This window comes from Oryctolagus cuniculus, chromosome 3 (genome assembly GCF_051225735.1).
Source record: "Oryctolagus cuniculus isolate XC-2025 breed Fujian yellow rabbit chromosome 3, ASM5122573v1, whole genome shotgun sequence".
NCBI classification, from domain to species: Eukaryota; Metazoa; Chordata; class Mammalia; order Lagomorpha; family Leporidae; genus Oryctolagus; species Oryctolagus cuniculus.
Window position 1 is genome coordinate 15,735,830 of NC_142869.1, and position 15,799 is coordinate 15,751,628.

Consider the following 15,799-nt stretch of genomic DNA (forward strand, 5'->3'; position numbering starts at 1 on the left):
AATTGGTGGATAATGGAAAGTAAAAGATATTAACATGTTTAGACAAAAACAAAAGGTAAGAAGAAGGGATTTATGTGTGTGTGTGTGTGTGTGTGTGTGTGTGAATGTGTTGGTGTTCCAGGAAAGAACTCCTTTGAAAAGTGGCTACTGGATAATGATGATATATTTTTATCTTGTAAGGGATTGCTTTGTTATACTTTATAATGAAAGAAAATTACTTCTTTTCTTCTATAATTTTTGCCCAAAAGAGGCTCTTTAGGCTCTTGCAGAACTTTAAAAATATATACCCAGGTAATAATTACTTTCTATTTAAACTGAATTAGGCATAGTCTTCTCTAATGACATATAAAAACAAGCTCAAGCTCCTACCAAATCCTTTCCCTATAAAAGCTTTCTTCCTTTGAAGTGGCATTTGAAGGACTCTGCACTCAAAATACTCACAGAGGGCTTGGGGCTCCTTTGATATTGTTACCACCTCCTCATTCACCCCCATCCTTCTGCTGGGATGGAGCTATGGGCCTTTGTCTACAGCAAGGGCAACTTCAGGGCTATGGTAGTTGAGAAGGAGTGGAACTTGGGGCCTGCCATAATTGTTGCTTTGGATTTCTCCTTTCCCTCTGGGTGTTTCTCTGTCTCTTTCTCTCTCTCTTCTCTCTCCCTTTCTCTCTCTCTCAAATAGAGTGCTAAGCAGACCTGGACTGGATGAACATAGTGTGAGGCATCCATATAATGAAATACTATTCAACAATTAAAAGGAATGAAATACTGATCTACACCCCAACGTGTGTCAATAGTGGTTAAATAAAACAAGCCAGCCATAAATGATCATCTACTGCTTGATTCCTTTCACATAAGCTGACTGGAAGGGGCAAACTTTTAAAGATGAAAAGTAAATTAGCGCTCACCTGGAGGAATGCCTGAACGTGGACACAAAGGATCTTTTGGGGATGTTGGAATGCAATGGTGGTTATGCAAGTCTGTAGATTTAATAGAAATCATTGGATTGTATACAGAAGATGAGTAAGTTCTATGCTGTGTAAATTGTACCTCAATACATCTGTTTCTTAAATTGGTAAACCAAGAAGACTCAATGCTGATCCTATAGGGAGGAGCTGTCTTCACCAGTATGTCTGTGGCTGAAGGCATTGCCCAGACTTGCTGCTTCTTAATGAATGGCATTTCATTCTCTTGTTGGTTTAGCAATCACTAGAAAATTAAGATAGGGGGTCCCAAGATCAAAAGTGATCAAGATACGAAGACAGGGACTAGTGTTGTGGTGCAGCAGGTTAAGCTTTTGCTTCCAGTTCTGGCATCCCATATCAGAGTACTGGATTGAGCCCTAACTGCTCCACTTTCAATCAAGCTTCCTGCTAATGCACCTGGAAAAGCAGTGAAAGATACCTGAATGAATTTCCTGGGTCCTGGCTTCAATCTGGTCCAGCCCTGGTTGTTGTGGCCATTTGGGGCATGGGCCAAAAGATGGAAGATTTCTCTCTGTCTCTGTCTCTCCTTCATTCTTTCTCTCTGTCACTGTGCATTTTAAATAAATAAATACATGCTTTTTAAAAAAAGAGCAAAGATAAATTTCATACAATTGATACATTTCTTGCCCTCAATTGTTTTCACTGCTGGTATATTCACACCCCCCCCCCCCCATCTCATTCTCTCATCTTTTATCAATGTTGGGTCAGGATCCAAAGCACATAATTAGGGTAAGTTATACATCTGACACAGAAATTGGTTTAGGAGTAGGTACAGAGCTTGGACAATGCAGATCACAATCTTGCTGAAATATAGAATAATTGGTTCTGGGAAAGTCGGGCTCTCTTTTTTAGTATCAGAAGTTATACTCATGCTGGCACTGTGACTCACTAGGCTAATCCTCTGCCTGCTGCTCCGGCACCCCGGGTTCTAGTCCTGGTTGGGGCACCGGATTCTGTCCTGGTAGCTCCTTTTCCAGTCCAGCTCTCTGCTGTGGCCCGGGAAGGCAGTGGAGGATGGCCCAAGTGCTTGGGCCCTGCACCTGCATGGGAGCCCAGAAAGGGGCACCTGGCTCCTGACTTCGGATTGGCACAGTGCACCGGCCATGGCAGCCCTTTTGGGGGGTGAACCAACAGAAAAGGAAGACCTTTCTCTCTGTCTCTGTCTCTCTCTCTCTCACTGTTAAACTCAGCTTGTCAAAAAAAAATTTAAAAAAAGTTATACTCATGTAGTAATGTGGGTAATAGAACCAGTTTTTTCCTCTGCATGGTAGGATAATGCATACTGACAGAGAGAGGAAGAGATATGTGGGGAGGGATGGAAAGAGGGGAATAGTGGAGAAGAGGGACAGAGAGAACAAGCAAGCTGATGACATTGTTTAACCTCCGACACAACAGTGCCTTAATCAATAAACACTGCTCCTGTTTTTAACCTTGCTTACTTAAGAGTGCAGTGGATTACATTTTTTCCCTGTAACATGAAAGTCTTAGCTCAATATGAAGGGCTTACAACTGAGGAGTATGCCATGTACATGAGCCTGCACTGAGTGGCCATGGGCTCCCTAGGGAATTGTGAAATGGAGGGTTACTAGGGGCCTTGTTCAATCACAGTTAGGACTCTGAGAGGCTCTTATATACCCCAATCTCTTTTACTGTTTATTCTCTTTTGAGTCTATTGTAAGTTGCCTTCCGTTCTGAATCATTGAGAAGGTCTCATTCCTATGGGAAGTGATGTTGTAGCACATGTGGTCTATCTTCTGTCTGAAAGATGACTCTTCATGGTCCTGGTGACAGCACCCATACAGACACGGCTTTCTGTTTTGCTTGCTCTGAGTGATATATAGCTGTACACGCGCCTTTCCCAAAGTGGAGCAGACAGGGTTCACCTTCTCCAAAACCAAGTTGATGCAAATGAAATCGTCTTCTTCCTGGCTGATGTTGGAGAAGCTCATGGCAGAAGATGGGAGAACTTAAAAGAAAAATCTTTTGTCCTGAAATCAACCTTGAAACAAAGAGGCATCACCCATTTACAACAAGATCAAAGGGAACCCTGGTGTTGATAAAACAGCTTTTCTGGTCTGCTGAGGATGGGACATTTACTTTTTTTTTTTTTTTTTTAAGGCAGAGTGGACAGTGAGAGGGGGAGACAGAGAGAAAGGTCTTCCTTTACCGTTGGTTTACCCTCCAATGGCCACTGCGGCCGGCGTGCTGTGGCTGGCGCACTGCGCTGATCTGAAGCCAGGAGCCAGGTGCTTCTCCTGGTCTCCCATGGGGTACAGGGCCCAAGCACTTGGGCCGTCCTCCACTGCACTCCTGGGCCACAGCAGACAGCTGGCCTGGAAGAGGAGCCACCAGGACAGAGTCCAGCGCCCCGACCGGGACTAGAACCCGGTGTGCCAGCGCCCCAGGCGTAGGATTAGCCTAGTGAGCTGTGGCGCTGGCCAGGATGGTACATTTACTTCTTACACTACCAGAGTGGCTGGTTGTCCTCTCTGCTTCTGGATTCTCCCTGAGTAAGCACTAGAGAGTATCTGGGATTTCAGGTCAAGATAGATCATTCTCAACTCATGTTCTGCAATTTTACATACCCTTTATTAAGCTGGTGATGTCAGCTTTCTGACTGACTAGTGAAATATTGTTTAAGAAATGTGTCATCTTTTTCTAACAGAGTAAGATCTAGAGACCGTACAGTGGCTGATCAGTGCTTCACAAAGTTTGGACCATGTGCTACCTTTATCAGAATCACCATTGTCCTCACTAAACTATAGATTCTTGGGCTTTCTCCAAAAACTATGGGAGTATATGCTGAAAACATGCATCACAAACAAACTTTTCAGGTGATTTTTTTTTGTGCACATAATTAGCTAAGAAGAACTAATCTGGAACTGGGTATGAGCCTCATGTTTCATGACAGAGGATTAAAGAGAGTTCTCTGGATGAAAATCTCCTGTATTCATTCACAAACTGGCTCTCTTGAGCCAAGCTCCTTTCAGTATACAAAACACAGGAAGCCTAGGAAGTTGAGAAATCTCCAACACATACACCTGCAAAGGGAAAGGTAATGGTTAGAATTTTAGATAGGAAAGATCCAGCAACCTCACAATCATTGCTGAGAGCCAGCTGGCACAGCTCTCAACATACACCTGGGGTGTTGGCAGCTGGAGAACCTCACAAGTAGCAAAGGATAAATATAGCAATTCTAATGCTTCTATTTCAAACCCTGGAATTGTATGGATGCTTGTTTAGTTAACCTGAACAAAAATACTTCACTTTTTCTCTTTTCCATATCAATACATGCAGATAGAAGCAAAATTCAGGAACCAGAAAAACAGAAATTGCTATAATACAAGCTCTTGTATAATGCAGTGCTCTATCCTCTTATGATTAAGCAGATTCTCAGGATTTGAGCTCTGGAGGTGTTTTCTGTCCATCAAACAAACAAAGCCAGCTCATTCCACCATGGTCATATCTAAACAACAGTTATTTTCAGCATCTCAAATAGACACACAGGAGGCAAAGAAGCAAACAACTTCCCTCCCAACAAGGCTGAGGCCAAGGTCTAATGAAAATGGCAATGGGATGGCTGTCAATACTGCTTCTTCCCCTGAGTTTGCCTGATATTATTTTCCCTCTGAATAACTAAAAGAGAGGCAGCTGCACAGCAAATAGGATTCAGAACTCCATTAATATTGGTGACTCATAAGCCAGATTCTTTTTCTACGTCTGAAATGTCAGGAAATTAAGAAAGCTCTTGGCTTCTCCAGGAGACAATTCCCACGTCAGAGCCACAACCACTTCTGAATAGTTTTGACCTCATTTGGAAATTGGCTGTCACCTGGGATGTGACCTGGTTTATAGTCTCATCTGTATGTTTCAGAACAGACTATCAATCTCACTGAGTAAACCATTCAGCCCACCCTCCGGAGGCACTGGAACTACAGAGCTAGGGGTATTGCCACTTATATTAGATGGATTGCATGGGGCAACTAGATGTGTCCTGTGCGCGTGGATTGGTTTCATGAAGAGGAGAAGAAAAGAGGGCAGCAGAGAAGCACTGTAGCTACATATACCTCTTCACCGGCTAAATGACTAGCTGGGTAAAATGTAAGCGAGATGGATGCATAGAAACATCAAGCTAATTGCATTTTGATTTTTTTAATCATTCCCTGAAAACTTAAACCTAATATTTGGCTTCTCAGGCACTTAAAATAGACCCAATAGTTTGGAATTTAACCAGATTTATCAACCTACAGTAGGAGGATCAATGCTTTATGTGTATAGGGTAAACAAAATATATGTCCTCAGAAAATGAAATTTCAAATCCTTATTGTAAAATTTGATTGTTAAAAGTATCTAGGCCGGCGCCGCAGCTCACTAGGCTAATCCTACGCCTGCAGCGCTGGCACCCTGGGTTCTAGTCCCTGTCGGGGCGCCAGATTCTATCCCGGTTGCTCCTCTCCCAGTTCAGCTCTCTGTTGTGGCCCAGGAGTGCAGTGTAGGATGGCCCAGGTCCTTGGGCCCTGCACCTGCATGGGAGACCAGGAGAAGCACCTGGCTCCTGGCTTCAGATCGGTGCAGCGCACCTGCCATAGCGGCCATTTGGGGGGTGAACCAATGGTAAGAAGATCTTTCTCTCTGTCTTTTTCTAACTCTGCCTGTCAAATAAATAAATAAATAAATAAAAAGTATCTAGACACTCGGGGCCGGTGCTGTGGCACAGCGATTAAGTCACCACCTGCAGTGCTGGCATTCCATATGGGTGCTGGTTCAAGTCCCGGCTGCTCCACTTCTGATCCAGCTCTCTGCTATGGCCCCTGTACCCCCATGGGAGACCTAGAAGAAGCTCCTGGTTCCTGGCTTTGGATTGGTGCAGCTCTGGCTGTTGTGGTCAAGGGGAGTGAACCATTGGATGGAAGACCTCTTTTTCTATCTTTGCCTCTCCTTCTCTCTCTGTGTGTAACTCTGACTTTCAAAATAAATAAATAGGGGCTGGCGCTGTGGTGCAGTGGGTTAACGCCCAGGCCTGAAGCACTGGCATCCCAAATGGGCGCCCGTTCGAGACCCGGCTGCTCCATTTTTGATCCAGCTCTCTGGTATGGCCCGGGAAAGCAGTAGAAGATGGCCCAAGTCCTTGGGCCCCTGCACCTGCGTGGGAGACCAGAAGAAGCTCCTGGCTCCTGGCTTTGGATTGGCGCAGCTCCGGCCTTTGCAGCCAATTTGGGAGTGAACCATCGGATGGACGACCCCCCACCTTCTGTCTCTCTGCCTCTCCTCTCTCTGTGTAACTCTGAATAAATAAAAAAAAAATTATGTAACTCTGAATAAATAAATTTTTTTTAAAAAACAAAAAAAAACCAAAATAAATAAATAAATCTTTAAAAAAATATCTAGACACTATAATGTTGCTCCTATGGGTTTCAGGTTCTTGGCTAATGTAAGTTCTGGCGACAATATTTAATAAGGCTTGTTTTTTATTTTAGTCCCAACCACGACAGACATAAATGAAACCCTGTACCACAGCAAGCGCTGTGGGATTCAGAGAAGTCAGAGGGAGAATTTCAACAAAACCTTGATGAAGAGGTAATATGGAGACAAGGACAAACAGTGAGGAATGGTGTCCTGGTAGACGACATGAGAAAAGACTTTGAGTTCATGAATCACTTATATTGAGAACTCTGGTGTTTTATTTTATTTTATTTTTTTGACAGGCAGAGTGGACAGTGAGAGAGAGAGACAGAGAGAAAGGTCTTCCTTTTTTTCCATTGGTTCACCCCCCAATGGCTGCTGCGGCCAGCGTGCTGCGCTGATCCGTAGCCAGGAGCCAGGTGCTTCTCCTGGTCTCCCATGCGGGTGCAGGGCCCAAGGACTTGGGCCATCCTCCACTGCACTCCCGGGCCACAGCAGAGAGCTGGCCTGGAAGGGGGGCAACCGGGACAGAATCTGGTGCCCCAACCGGGACTAGAAACCGGGGTGCTGGTGCTGCAGGCGGAGGATTAGCCTATTGAGCCGTGGCACCAGCCCGAGAACTCTGGTGTTTAATGTGGGGATGAAACTGGAGTGGTAAATTATGGAAAACCTTGAATGCTGATAGGAGCAGGCTGGATGCAATTTTATTGTCAATGAAAGTTCCTCATCAAGGGTAAGAGGATTCTTTAATTTACTCCTCTAATTGGTCAAGATTTGCTGAATATTTACTATGTGCATTAATTATAGACACACTTATTATGGCAGAGAGAAAATTCCTGTTATCTTGTATCTGAGGAGAGAATAAAGGAGGTAAATAAGAAGCCACCATACAATACACACAATTCAACTTGTTTAAGCAGTGTGCTATTTTAGCTAGGATTATGGTTTAGGGGAACCTTGCAGATTTAATGCCATTTCGTGAAAGATCTGAAACTAAACAAGGGAGGAGATCATATATGTCATAGGGGAAGTCATTCCTTCCATGTCAATTCACTCATTGCAGCACATGCTAAGGCTTTGGTGAGGCAGGAACTCCTACATGATGACAAGGAGGTCAACATAGTAGAACAGAATAAGCAGCAATAAAAAGAAAAGATTGAAATCAGACACAACTAGGGTGCTAGACCACTTTCTAGTCATTTGATGGATTTTTACTTAAACTCTTAAAGAGATAGCAGCAATTGGAAGATTTTGAGTATAGTAGTCAGTATGTCTGAGTGTTGTTTCTAAAACATTCATCTATATTATCACTTAAGATCATATATTTTAAAAAGACAGGATCAGGAAGAGCTGTTAGGAGGTTGTTGCAGTAGCCAAATGTGGTTAAATCTGGGTAGCAGTGATGAAAACATGAACAGTGACCAGATTCTGGATAATTTGAAGATATACCCAACTGGATTTGCTGAGCTATGTAACAGGGAAAGCATGTTCCCTGTACTTGGATGTCCTTATTTGTCTCCAAACTGGGGAACTTTTCTGCTATTATTTCACTGAATATATTTTCTAAGCTATTATGTTTTTCCATTTCTTCAGGAGCTCCTAAGACTTATATATTTGGTTGTTCGGTGGTACACTCTAAATCATGAACATTGCTTTAGGTTTTCCTATTTTGTTCTTTTTTTTTGTCTGACAGTTATTTCTTTTTTTATTTTTATTTTTTTTAACTTTTATTTAATGAATATAAATTTCCAAAGTACAGAATATGGATTACAATGGCTTCCCCCCAATAACGTCCCTCCAACCCGCAACCCTCCCTTTATCCACTCCCTCTCCGCTTCCATTCACATCAAGATTCATTTTCGATTCTCTTTATATACAGAAGATCAATTTAGTATATATTAAGTAAAGATTTCAACAGTTTGCACCCACACAGAAACATAAAGTGAAAAATACTGTTTGAGTACTAGTTATAGCATTAAATCTCAATGTACAGCACACTAAGGACAAAGATCCTACATGAGGAGTAAGTGCACAGTGACTCCTGTTGTTGACTTAACAAATTGACACTCTTGTTTATGGCATCAGTAATCACCCTAGGCTCTTGTCATGAGCTGCCAAGGCTATGGAAGCCCCCTGAGTTCACTGACTCTGATCATATTTAGACAAGGCCCTGGTCAAAGTGGAAGTTCTCTCCTCCCTTCAGAGAAAGGTACTTCCTTCTTTGATGACCCATTCTTTCCACTGGGATCTCACTCATGGAGATTTTTCATTTAGGTTTTTTTTTTTTTTTTTCCCCCGGAGTGTCTTGGCTTTCGATGCCTGAAATACTCTCATGGGCATTTCAGCCAGATCCGCATGCCTTGAGGGCTGATTCTGAGGCCAGAGTGCTGTTTAGGACATCTGCCATTCTATGGGTCTGCTGTGTATCTCACTTCCCATGTTGGATCATTCTCTCCCTTTTTGATTCTATCAGCTAGTATTTGCAGACACTATTCTTGTTTATGTGATCCCTTTGGTTCTTAGTCCTATCATTATGATCAATTGTGAACAGAAATTGATCACTGGGACTAGTGAGATGGCATTGGTACATGCCACCTCGATGGGATTGAATTAGAATCCCCTGGTATGTTTCTAACTCTACCGTTAGGTAAGTCAGCTTGAGCATGTCCCGAATTGACAGTTATTTCAAAATTTGTCTTCCAGCTTGGATATTCTTTCTTCTGCTTCACTGCGTCTGTTTGTAAAGCTTTCCAGTGTGCTTTCTTTTATCTGATGTCTTGAATCCTTCATTTCTAATATTTAATTTTAATTTTTCTTTTGTATCTCTCTCTGTAGAATTTTGGATCTCTGTAGAATTTTGGATCCATGTTACGTACATATTTCCTTATTTCGTGTAACTGCTCCTCTGTGTTTTTGAGTAATCTTACAATCATTCTTTTGGATTTCTTCTTAGGAATTTCATCAGTCTTTTCATCTTCACAGTCTAATATTGATATATTATTTCATTCTTTTTAGGGAGTCACATTGTCTTCCTTGCTCATGTTTCTTGTATTTCTACATTTATCTTTATGTACCTGGGAATCACATGTTGGTATCTCCTCTGAAGATCTCTTCTTGGATACAGGCCTCTGTGGCTTGGTGGAATGCCCAAAGTTTACAGTGGATACACAGAGGTGCATGCTGGGTGGGCCTCAGGAAGTCTAATCAGCATTTCTGGGTATGGTGGATCTTGTCTGACTGTTGTCAGTAGTGTGTGGGGGGGAGATATTATACTGATTGGCATGCTCACAGCCTCAGCCCTTCTCTGTGCCCAGATGAGCTGATTGATTCACTCCTAGAGTGAACTCACTATAGCTACACACCCCACCCACTCAGGTGCATGAACCACACCTAATACCCATGCACTCTGTAGTAACACCAAGCCTTTTGCAGGGTCACTTCCCAGTACTCAAAAAGTTCTGAGCTTCCAGAATTGGACCAGACAAGTGCCCATAAACCCATCCATGCTCCATGCACTTTCAATTTTGTGGTCTATGCAGGACTTGTACCATCAGAAGGTTCCCACAGTGAAGGACTCCTTCAGTCATAGGCTCAGGAGATCCATTCTCTGCACTGCAAGCTAACCCTTCCCAGAAGTGAGCCATCTGGCAGAGGTCACCTGGGGCCCCAGCAACCCGAGTCTGGCACATTGATGGGGGGAAGGAGAAAAAGCAACATGGACTTCCTTCATGAAGCTAAGTGGACGCCCTACTCCCAGCAGCTCTCTAGTCCAGATTCAAAATCAGTGGGGACCACGGAGTTCTCCCTCAGACAAAATAACCAGTAGCACGTGGGTTGCTGCAACATCCTACATCCTCTTCCCTTGCTCCGAGAAGATGTTGCTTCCCCATTGACCACTGGCTGTGGAAATCGCTGATAGTGTACTGTCAGCTGTTGCATGTGTGTTAACTGTCTTTGCTGCTCCATGGAGACTCTGTTGTGTTAGTTTTCCACTGAAAATTTCTCTGCAACTGTCCCCCAGAAATGATGTCCTTCCTTTGTTTTTCTGGTATCTTCCCATAGTTAAAGCCAGTGTGTTGGGGCTGGCGCTGTGGCATAGCGGGTAAAGCTGCCACCTGCAGTGCCGACATCCCTTATGGGCACTGCTTTGAGTCCCGGCTGCTCTACTTCTGATCCGGCTCTCTGCTGTGGCCTGGGAAAGCAGTGGAGGATGGCCCAAGTCCTTGGGCCACTGCACCCACATAGGAGAACTGGAAGAGGCTCCTGGCTTTGGATTGGCACAGCTCTGGCCGTTGCAGCCAGTTGGGGAGTGAACCAGCGGATCGAAGACTTCTCGCTGCCTCTCCTTTCTCTGTGTAACTCTGACTTTCAAGTAATTAAATAAATCTTTAAAAAAACAAAACAACAACAACAAAAAGCCAGTGCATTGAAGCTGGTGCTGTGGTACAGTCTACTGTACTGTGGTACAGCCAGCTCCAGCAGCCCTGGCATTCCATATGGGTGCAGTTTGAGTGCCAGTTGCTCCACTCTCTGCTCCAGCTCATTGCTTATGGCCTGGGAAAGCAATGGAAGATGGATCAAATGCTTAGACCCCTGCACCCACATGGGAGACCCAGAACAAGCTCTGGCTGCTAGCTTTGGCCTAGTCCAGCCCCAGTTTTGGCCATCTGGGGAGTGAACCAGTGGGTCTCTCTGTCTCTGTCCCTCTGTGTGTGTGTGTGTGTGTGTGTGTGTCTGTAAATCTGATTTTCAAATAGGTGGATAAATAAACCTTAAAAAAACACAGTATGTCTTCTCCCTATTCAGCCATCATAATTCAGCATTTTGTTTTATAACTGAGTTATTGAGCTCCATAGTGATGTTTGACTCATGAAATATTTCTGGGAAGAAGGAAGCAATAAATCTGTTTCTGTATCAAGGAGGAAAGAACTCATCTTTATCATCTAGATTGATATGTTTAACAGTAGAATACATTGCAATATGTATATAGATATACAGCTAAATAGTTTACTGTTAATTGTTAGAGAAATGAAAATGCTATAGTAGGAAACTAAGACTCATTTTATTTCAGTTGAGACAACAAAGCTTTTGACTGCAGACTATAATAGATATGTTTCATCTTGCGTTTGGCATATAGGATATTTGTCTCCAACTCCTGTTTTTTTCCAACAGCCTGAGCAGTGTTTTGTCCTGTTATGGCCGTGCACCACTGGACTTATGAAGTGACCTTGGTGAGTCACCAAGCATCTCTGGGCCACAGCTCACCTCTTTAAATGCAAGGGGCTGTAGAAATGAGATCACTTTTAAGATCATGTTTATCTCCAGCATTCACATCTCATTATTACTAGAACATTCATTCCTATATCAAATTCCTACAGTATCTCAACTACATTAGGTCCTGAATGCTGTCTGTATTATGGTAAGAGATAAACACTGAAGACAGAAGCTCTGCAGGTAAAAATTTTATTTACTTCAATTCTTGATACCTGATGATCTTTGTAAATTTCCTTCTAGCTTTAATTTTCCAAGCACAGCAAAAGTGTCCATCTCCCTTCCTCTAAACTCTCATAGCACTTCACATTTGCTTTTTAAAGGACATGGATTGCCTTAAAAACAAACAAACAAAAACTCTTTGAACCTGTGCACCTTAAGAATGTACATCATGAATGTGTGACTGAATTGACATCCAAATGCAGTATATTAGTTTTGTAGTTGCCATAACTAAGTATCACAAACTGGATGGCTTAAACAACAGAAATATATTTTCTCACATTCCTGAATGCTGGAAGTGTGAGATGGAGTTGCTGGCAGGGTTGGTTTCTTTTGAGGTCTTTCTCCTTCGCTTGTCAATGGACTCTTTATGCTGTGGTCTCACCTGGCTTCACCTTCATGTATCCGTATACTAATCTCTTCTTTTTTTGCAAGAATATCCATCACATTCTAGCAGAGCTCACCCTAAAGACTTCATTTCAACTTATTTCTATCTGTAAAAGTCCCATTTCCTAATACAGTCACGTTCAGAGATACTAGATTTAAGATTGCAAAATGTTAATTTGGGGCAAGGGACATAATTTGACCCGTAAGACTCATTAAGCACAGTCTCCAATGGTCCATTTGGTCTTCTTCTGACCTCTGCAGGATCAACTGCCCTTCCTTCATCTCTGAGAAGTTGCATCTGTGTTCAGCTGGCCTACGGATAAGGTGGGTTGCCTAGACAATACTATACGTAAAAGGAATGAAAACCAATTTTATAATTAAGCTAGTATCCCTACCCATCTGCTAATATGTGCTTCACTCTGATCTAGTCTTCATGGTGCTTTGTGGCTCTGCCCTAGAAACGAATGGTGAGATTTTTTATGATAAAATTCATATTAACTATAGGGAAACATTTTGCCTAGGATGGCATTCTACTGTTTTGAAACAGAATTTTACTTTCTCCTTCAGAAGTATATTACTGCAGGGGCCAGCGCTGTGGCTCACTTGTTTAATCCTCCACCTCCGGCGTCAGCATCCCATATGGGCACCGGGTTCTAGTCCCGGATGCTCCTCTTCCAGTCCAGCTCTCTGCTGTGGCCTGGGAAGGCAGTGGAAGATGGCTCAAGTGCTTGGGCCCTGCACCAGAATGGGAGACCAGGAGGAAGCACCTGGCTCTTGGCTTCAGATTGGTGTAGCTCTGGCTGTAGCAGCCATTTGGGAGGTGAACCAATGGAAGGAAGACCTTTCTCTCTGTCCCTCTCTCTCACTGTCTAACTCTATCTGTCAAATAAAAAAAATAAAAAATGAAGTATGTTACTGCATCATTTAACTGATGCTTACAAGTAATTGCATAAAATGCAAGGCACTTTTCATACCTGGTGATAGCTATGACACATTCAACATGGTATTTAATTTTTTTATAACCATTCCCAAACAAGGCAGAATGTGATGTCTTAAATTCTGTGTTTCTTTGAAAAAAATTCTATCTTTTCCATTTGAAATTCTGTAAATCATTTTGTGGCCTTTAGAGAATTTTAAGCCTAAGGAAACTGTTAAGAAAAAGGCTTCCATATTTTGAATCAAAGTTGTTATTCATATAGCATTTAGGATAAAGCAATTAGTGTAGTCTATTCATGTTTCAAGTCCTATTCTTGGAGCTAGAAGGTCAGATCTTAAGTCACAGCCAGGTTTACACCTCAGAAAATTAATTCAACCACTGTGAGTGTTAATTCTTGAAATCAGAAATCAGTATAATTACTTCCTGCCATTCCTAGCTCTGGGGTTGTATGAGTAACCAAGTGCAGAATGTGCTATTTTTAGTTTGTTTATGAGTTGACTGGTCAGCTGATCTCATCTATGCTTGCTTGTGTGTCTGGCCAGTTGTGATAAGTCAGGGCTGGTCTCAGGTGAATAGCTCATCTCTGTTCTGCATGTGACTTCATCCTCCCACGGGATGTTTTCTCAGACAATGGCGGAACAGCAAGAGGGGTCTTTGGAGCTTTGGTCACTTCTCCCACATTCTATTGACCCACCCAGATTCTCCAGCCAGTAGTTATGTGGAAGACCTCAACCCCAACCCTACTGTTACTCCTACTCCACCCTTACTGTGGTCACTTATAGTTCTGGTTCTGCATTTTCTCACTTGTGCTACCAAAATTCAATCCAAATACAGCTCCCTGGTCAATTCTTCCACCCTCTGTTGCCCTGCACATATTCTCTGTGTACAGTTGATGATCTTAACCCCAAATCAACCCCTATCTTACCCATATGTCTCATACTTCTTCGTGATTGGTTACTTCTGCTCTGATTGCATTACCTTTTGTCAATTCTACTGGCAAAATTCAAACCTCCTCTTTTCTAACATGTCACTCCCCCTCACCTTTTCCTCTCTTACTTCCATAGCCACCTGCTTCCCACCACTGTCCCTGGAGTAGAAGAATCAGAGGCAAGACTCCACTTCTTGTTTTGAGGAGCTTCAAAGTCATCTGGAAATGGATATCACATAGGACAGAGCAAGAATTGGGGCTGGCCGGCACCGTGGCTCACTAGGCTAATCCTCCGCCTTGCAGCGCCGGCACACCGGGTTCTAGTCCCTGTCGGGGCACCGGATTCTGTCTTGGTTGCCCCTCTTCCAGGCCAGCTCTCTGCTGTGGCCTGGGGGTGCAGTGGAGGATGACCCAAGAAGCACCTGGCTCCTGGCTTCGGATCAGTGCGGTGTGCTGGCTGCAGCGCGCCGGACACGGCGGCCATTGGAGGGTGAACCAATGGCAAAGGAAGACCTTTCTCTCTGTCTCTCTCTTTCACTGTCCACTCTGCCTGTCAAAAAAAAAAAAAAAAGAATTGGGGCTGTTTTGCAAACAACATACCACAGAGGATAACCGAACATTGAGGCTCACTTCCCACATGATTTATAGGCATGAGCTTTCTTATGATATCCATGCACATGGCAAACACTTTCCCCGTGATTTAATTCCACATCCTTATTTCTTTCAGATTTGAAAACCAAGCAGAAAAGCTTATGACTGTATGAAGTTGCTATTTGGTATTTCCTGTCACTTCTAATTGAAAAGATAGTGTATCTTTAAACATTGTGAAGTTTGGGATGACCCAGGGGAAATTTTTAAAGTTCCATTAAGAGCCACATGGGGCATACTTTACAGTTGCAATATAAACACACTGAAAACTGTGCACTTTATTTTTTCCTTTCTTGGGAAAGTCATTATTATTTCCATTCTATTGTTTGTGAAGTAATTGAAGATGATAAGTTTCATGAGTGGAAAATTTCAAATTGAGTAGATTTTTTTCTGGCTTGACAATACGCTTTTTGTTGTAAGTCATTTACAGTAAATTAACTGCTTAGACTATTAAACTGCAGGGTCCCAGAACATACGTATTTGTCATATGTGATTTTATGTTATGAATTTTTTTAAAAGAGTTCATAGTAATTTATAATGAAATAAATAAATAGTAAGTCCTTCAAAATAGTTAACAGTATGAAGAGAATGAAAAAAGTCAAAGTAGAGAAGTCAGAGCCAATAGCATTCTTGTAATTTAGCATCAATTTAGCTTATGCTTCCTAATTAGAAAAAAACTGAAGTCCCAGTCAGGAAAGTTCAAATTTTTTTTCAGAAGTCACAATCTTATCCAGGGTTAACAACATAATAGTACTACAAGTAATTTGCTGTTCATAACTGCTGAAGCTGTTGAACTACTTCCTTTTTAAAATTCAGATAGAATGAATTCACTGTCACATACTTCCTTTCTTAGATAGCAGAGAAAGGGGTGGCTGTTATTCATCCATAGGAGTCTTGTTACATGTAAAATGTAAGAGCCTTCTGATAGCTGTTCCTGTCAGGAACAGGAAGAACGAAAACTGCTGCTCTAAATGGTGGGAATTCTTTGCCCATGGCAGTTAATAGATATGGGTTCGTTGTATT